A 6938-nucleotide genomic window follows, 5' to 3' on the forward strand; every position below is an offset into this window, starting at 1 on the left:
CATGCATCAAGCTGACATAAAACTAGCCAGCACAGACCCTCTCACATAAACACAGCAAAGCCTTTGACTTGCTTTCCTGAGGGTCAGAAGGTCATTTTAAGCAGAGGGTGACTGGCTACCAGCATTAGCTTTTCTGTAGAAAACAGAATTGGGGTGAGAACATGAAACAGGATGATCTGTTAAGAGGCTGCGATGGCTGTTCTTGGTTGTCAGCTTGACTACAGCTGCAGTGAACTAAAACCCAGTGGCTGGCACGCCTGTGGGGGATTTTTTCCCTTTATTTTCGAGACAGGGTTTTTCTGTGTAGCCCTGGCTGCCAGGCTGCCCTCGAACTCGGATAGCTGCCTGCTTCTGTTTCCCCAGCGCTGAGATGAAAAGGTGTGTGACGTCACTGCCTGGCTTCGGGATTGTTTTCTTAATGAAATCATTTGAAGTGGGAGGACCCACTTTTTATCTGCATCTTTTGAGGTGGGAAGACCCACTTTTCATCTGGGCCACACCTTCTGCTGGCAGCCGATATAAAGGACATGGAAGAAGGAAGCTTGCTGTCTTTGCCAGCTTGCCCTCACTGTCCTTGGCAGGTCCATTCCTTCACTGGCATTAGGGCCTACTTCTGGATTCCTGTGTAGACTGAGGACCAGCTGAGACATCCAGCCCCATGGGCTGAACAACAGTTACTTGATTCTTGGACCTTCCCTTGGTGGACCGCCATTGTTGGAGTAGCTGGACCACAGCCTGTGAACCACTCTAATATATATGTATATATTTATATACATATATATGTGTATATATGGGATTCATTTATATATATATAAATAAATATATTAGAATGATTATGTATTCATTCTCTATCAGTTCTGTTCCTCTAGAGAATCAGGACGAAAACAGGCCATTGCTAACAATCTGTAAATAAAGAGGGCCAATAAGAGTATTTTTAAAGTGTTCAACACCATCCTTAGCCATCATGGAAATGCAACTTAAAGTAACTTTGAGATTCTATCTTACTCCAGTCAGAATGGCTAAGATAAAAAAGACAACAAACACGGCAAGGACTTGGCGAAAAGGAGCCCTACTGTAACCGGCCTCGAGACCTTAGCACAACTAACACCATGTTAGAGGCACCAAGACACCATTCTGACCTAAGAGCCTAGCACATAGATGTCAAGAAAACACCTGCCAAAGTGAGAAGGAAGACCTAATCCATCACAGTTCATAGTTACAGGAAGTCCCTAAACACACTAACTTTGATTTTTGGCTTCTGTAGCTCTGCTTACTGCTAACTCTTCTTGCTAACTGAAGTGTGTCAGCTAGGATATGGTTTTTGTGCATAAAAGGGCAAGATTGATAATGCTCGGGGATGCATGATTTAGGCAAGTTCTCTGTGTAGCCTGCCGGCCAGCAAATAAACACTTTCTATTGGCTTTAAGAGTTTGAAGGAGTTACCTAACGACATTGCTCACTGTTGGTAGAAATGTAGACCAGCGCAGCTACTGTGGAAATCAGTGTGGAGATTCCTCAAAACGCTAAAAACAGACACAGCTATTCCAGCCCTGAGTGTGTTCTCGAAGTGTGTTTTCTATATCCCACGGCAGAGACACTTGCACATCCACGTTTATTGCTGCTCTATTCACAATAGCAAAGAAGTGGATCCAGCCCAGACATCTGTCAACAGATGGAAAATGAAAATGAGGTTCATGTGCACCATGGAGTTTTATACAGCCATAAATCAAACAAAAAATTATGAAAGGTCAGGAAAATGGATGGAACTAGGCAATAGCAAATTAACTGACTTAGCCCAGGCTCAGGAAGACAAATGGTGCATGTTCTCTCTCACATGTCGGTCCTAGCATCTCCATTTTAGACACGTGTGTTTATGTCAGAGAGAGAGCACATAGAAACTAGGCAACTAGAAAAGACCCTTTGAGGGGAGGGAAGAAAGAGGCTTTTGCGGAGAGGGGTGTGGAGGATCACGTGAAAACAGAAGGGGGTAGTGGGGTGGAAAGGTTTAAGAAAGGACAGGAACCAGAAGGTGGGGGAAAGGAGGGGCTGGGGAATGTCAACCAGAAACAAGCATGTATAGACACGCCATAGAGAAACTTGCTTCAGCGGAAACTTTCTGTAGCCTCTGCTATAGCCCAAGGCTGAGGCAGGAGCATCACTCAGACTGCAAGCATGGTTATAAAGGCAACAGACCATAGCTGTGTGCCTTCACTAGCTGCAAGAGCTTCTGGGAGATTCTACCTAGTGTTGTGTAGGGTAAAAAGATGGAGCCAGGGTTAGTCACCAACACTCTCTGATCCAAGGAAGCATGAGGTATGACAGAGAGATGCGAGAGTCTTCAAGGTTAGAAAAGGAATTCTTTCTGATTTACAGAGAACTTGAAAACCAACCCTGAGCATTGGCCAGATCCACTGGGAGACCACATCTGGGCTGGTTTGGTTTAAAGAGACTGAGAAGCTTTGGCAGATGAAAAAAGTAAATTCCTGGGACCATAGCTCTTGGAAACTGGCCCATTACCCTTTCCACATCTAAGACTTGGAACAGCCTAGTGGGCACCAGAGCGGCTGTGCGTACTCAGGGCCACGTTCAGAAAGCAAGAGCACACAGTGTTGAGAAAGGGCAGCAATTACTTTTTACAGTACAGGGGAATTCATATTTAAGAATTCTTCAGCTTTTAATATCCTTAAAGGTTAAGAGGAATTCACTGGCAAAATGAGTCTACTTCCCTCCAATGCTATTACTAAGATTGATTCTGAGAAATCTGTCTCTTTCATTTTATGGTGATCTGGGTCAAACCCAGGGCCATGTGCATGCCAGGCAAGTGTTTTATCACTGGGTTACACCTCCAGCCATACACGTGCCCGACTCTGAAGATTCTCTCTGGGCTTGTGTAGGTCCTACAGCAATGTATTTGATCAACGAGGCCTGAGCAGTCACAACCCAGATCAAGCACCGAGTTTGGGTATGAATGTCTGTTGGGCTAGGTGAGGAACTACTAGTACAGAGTCAGAAATGTGGCCTAGGCATAGGGTGGGATGGGTTAGGGCAAGCAGGGAGTGGGGGGCTTTCCAGCACACCCACACTTCGGAGCTGTAGCCACCCCTTCTGGGGCTAGGTGGACCCAATCCATTAAAACAGTGGCGTTATGAAAAAGACCATGCAAACAAGTAGAGAGAGAGGGTAGTCCATGAATATTTCCATGTGGGGTACATATTGATTATAAAAATTATTCCCAACGTGGAAAAATCCTCATACGCCTGATTTTTGACAAGCAAGTGCAACAAGACAGCACCAAAACCCAGACTTCGTCACTTCCTTTTTGGATTGATCTGTTCCCCTATGAGAGGCTCCGCATCACAGCAGCAGACCCAGCAGAGCAGTGCTTCCCAGGTAGAGCGGTTTTTTCCCAGCAGAGTAGCTTTGCGAGGACTCCACCAAACTTCTGCATGTTAAGGGAAGATGCTCTGACCTCTTAGGCAGATGCGGATATGGAAAACAGCAGCATCTCAAGGGTTAATATTTGTATCCCAACGGACAAGAGCACTTACTCCACTGCTGTGATGACTAATATTGTGTGTCAACAGCACAGGCTCTGGAATCCCTGGAGAGAAAGCCTCTGGGCTTGTCAGTGAGGAAGTGGCTAGATGAGGTTCCCTGAGGTGGGTGGACCCACCCTGAGTGTGGACAGCACCACTCCACCAGCTATGGTCCTGGGCCAAGGCCAAGGAGCAGGTAAAGCTGGGCATCATGATGCAGGTCGATCAATATAGATTCAAGGCCAGCCTGGTCTACATAGAAAGTTCCAGGACAGCCAGAGCTACATAAACAGGGAGACTGTCAAGACAAAGACAAAAACAAAACAAAACAAAAAAAACCAACCAAAACAACAAAACAAAAACAGCAACAAAAAACCAAGAAGCAGTAAGCTGAGTAGCATTGGGCTCTCCCTGCCTCCCAGCAGGTGTAGTGTGGCCAGGCCTCACTTTCCTGCCCCCATGATTCCCCAGTGGTAAAATGTCCGCCCTTCAACTGTAAATAACCCTTCCTTCCTTAAGTAACTTCTTATCAAGAGCTTTGTCACAGTAACAGAGGGGTCAATAGTGTAACCAGGCTTCACTTTTTACGTTAATGGGTAAAGACCTTAGGATGAGCATTAATAGGTAAATGCAGAATGCAAGCCATTGATAGCTTCATGACGTCTGTGCCTGAAGCCTTATGGCACATACATTTCTGTGCATGTATAGTATATGGCTCTTTAGTTGTTGCATGGAGTTGAAACAGCCAGCCCAACATCACCTGCTGCTTATTATAATCAGGGTTTAAAGTATAATCTTAAAGATAAATTGGTCAGCTAAGGGAAAATGTGACAATCACGCCCAAGCTTTATGACAGGAGGTTTCGCCTCCTCAGGGTATAAAACTGTCTTGGGCTTTCCATTGCTGTGATAAAACACCATGACCAACAGCAACTTGGGGAGGAAAGGGTTGCTTTCAGCTTACAGCGTGTAGTCTGTCATCCAGGGAAGGAGGGCAGGAACCTAGGGTAGGAGCTGAAGCAGGAGTCATGAAGGAGTGTTGGTTTTTTAGCTTCTCACAGTTTGCTCAGCCTGCTTTCTGTTACACCCCAGGACCACCTGCTCAGGGGTGGCGTTGCCCACAAAGGGCTGGGCCCTCCCACCTCAATCACTAATATAAGAAAATCCCAACAGACATACTTGCCTATAGGAGTATACTTACGGAGGCATTTTCTCAGTTAAGATTCCTTCTTCTCAGATAAATCTAGGTTTGTGTCAAGTGGACAAAATCCAACCACCACAGCAGCCCTCTGCATTCTTCCAAACCCGTCCTGGGTTCCCTTCCTCCTCTAAAACACCAAAGGGCATTGTTGACCTTGTCTGCTCATTTTCAGTACATAAACAGTTCTTGACAGATCAGCAAAAATGCTGTCATTGGAACCACCCTCTTAATTCATGTAAATATCATTAATGCTTTAGAATAATTATAGTTGTTCGATTCTAATTGGAAGAGATGAAAATAAAACGCTCCACAAAAACGATTTTACACGCAAGGGTATTTCACTATCATTTGTCAACAAGAAGCCCAAGTTTGCTGGGTTTTCCTGGTGCTTACAATGTTTAATTGGTTTCAAAGAAGGAAAGCATTGGCATGGGTCAAACCTGAAAGAGACATATCTGAAAGGCGTATGATGGGGTGTTCTGTATGGCGTTCTTTGTAATAAATAACTCAAACCAGAAGCACTCCAAATCGCTTGTGGCAGCAGGGAGATGAATGACGTGGAATAATCACGCTAGTATACTTCATAAAACAATAAAAAGTGAACAGTCTCATGTGGAGGCCAGAGGTTGATGCCAGGTATCCTCCTCCATGACTCGCCACCTGTTTTTAGAGACAGGCTTGCTCACTGAACTTGGCTAGCCTGGTGTCCTCTGAGCTCCAGGGACCCACCTGTCTCTGTCTCCCTTGTACCAGGGTTGCATATGTGTGCACTAGGCCTGGCTTCTTATGTGGGCCCCAGGGATGTGACTGAGACCCTCACACATGGCAGGTGCTGTCCCCATACAAGTGATTTTGAGGCAGTAAGTTATTCAGACTATGTGATTTGATTTTTATAAAGGTCTAAATAAGAAAAGGCTGCTCTACCGAGTTAGAAGTCTAGTTGGTTTATTTTTCAAGGGGGCAGAAATGCCTTGTGGAAGGGCACTGTAAGACGAGGACTACGTAGCAACCAGCAATGTGGACACTGCGTTTATTTGTTTCATTGAATGAGTTGCAGGCTTTAAAGAGCCCTAGGGAGGGAAGGGCCTTTGTGGTTTTTTTTTTTTCTGTTGAGAATTGCTCCTTGTCCTTGGACAGGGTGGGATGGGTCAGTGTACATGGATGTGTGCCATGAGTCTTCTATTGCAGTTGGGAAAGAATTTTCATGAGGCCTTCAATGACCTGGCAAGCTGGTGTTACACAAACTCTTGGTTGCCTATCAATCATCTTTGCTCTCCTGTTCAAAGTTATTTTTACTTATCAGCTTTGGCAGCTTAGAGCAGTGATCAGGTTTGATAGGCACAACCAGGTATTGGTGCAATTAATTTTACAGGCCTTTCTCACAGTCCCAACTTATCCAAGATAAAAGGTGGCCTGAAAGGCCTGCTTGGATGGGTGTTGGGAGCTGCAGCCAAGAGTCTTAGTTCAGCTGATTTTCTTGCGATTTGACAGGGTATACCTCACACGTCACAGTTCCCCCTCCTCCAACATAATATTTTTATTAATTATTTGGGAATCTCATACAATGCACCTGGATCACATTCATTTCCCATTCCTCCTAGGTCCACCCTCCTACCCTTGCACCCTCCCCCCCCAAAAAAATTCAACAATTCGAATTGTGTTGTCCATATACTCATTGGAACATGGTCAAATCTCAGTGGCCAGCCCCTTAGAGAAAACTGAGTCATGTCCACCCCACTCCCTACCCCCTAAGCCACTAACTGTGAAGAACTACACTTAAGCATCTTTATCACAGCCTTTAAGGACTGTCTTCGATAGCTTCCTGTTTGGACTGCTTCCTTTCTGGGGGTGCAGGTTGTCACAGAAGCCTTGGATGTCTCTCATTCTCAATTGTGAGACTACAGCCATCAATACCATGCAAAAGAAGCTTCCTTCCTTGCCCATAACAGCTAGCAGCAGCACGGACCACAGACATCCACAAGGCCTCCAGCAGGGCGCAGAACACGGACCTCACTCCACATGGTCCCTGGCAGCAGCACCCACCACGGACCTCACCGCGGTTTCCTCCCAGAGGCAGCTCAGATCACGAACACCAACACAGCCTCAGGCTGCAACACAGACCAAGATTACCAACATGGCTTCTGGCAGCCGCATGGACCATGGAGGGCTTTCCAGGAGACTAAATCCAGACAACGAACCGTT

Source organism: Peromyscus leucopus, chromosome 1, assembly GCF_004664715.2.
Source record: "Peromyscus leucopus breed LL Stock chromosome 1, UCI_PerLeu_2.1, whole genome shotgun sequence".
In the NCBI taxonomy this organism is placed as follows: Eukaryota; Metazoa; Chordata; class Mammalia; order Rodentia; family Cricetidae; genus Peromyscus; species Peromyscus leucopus.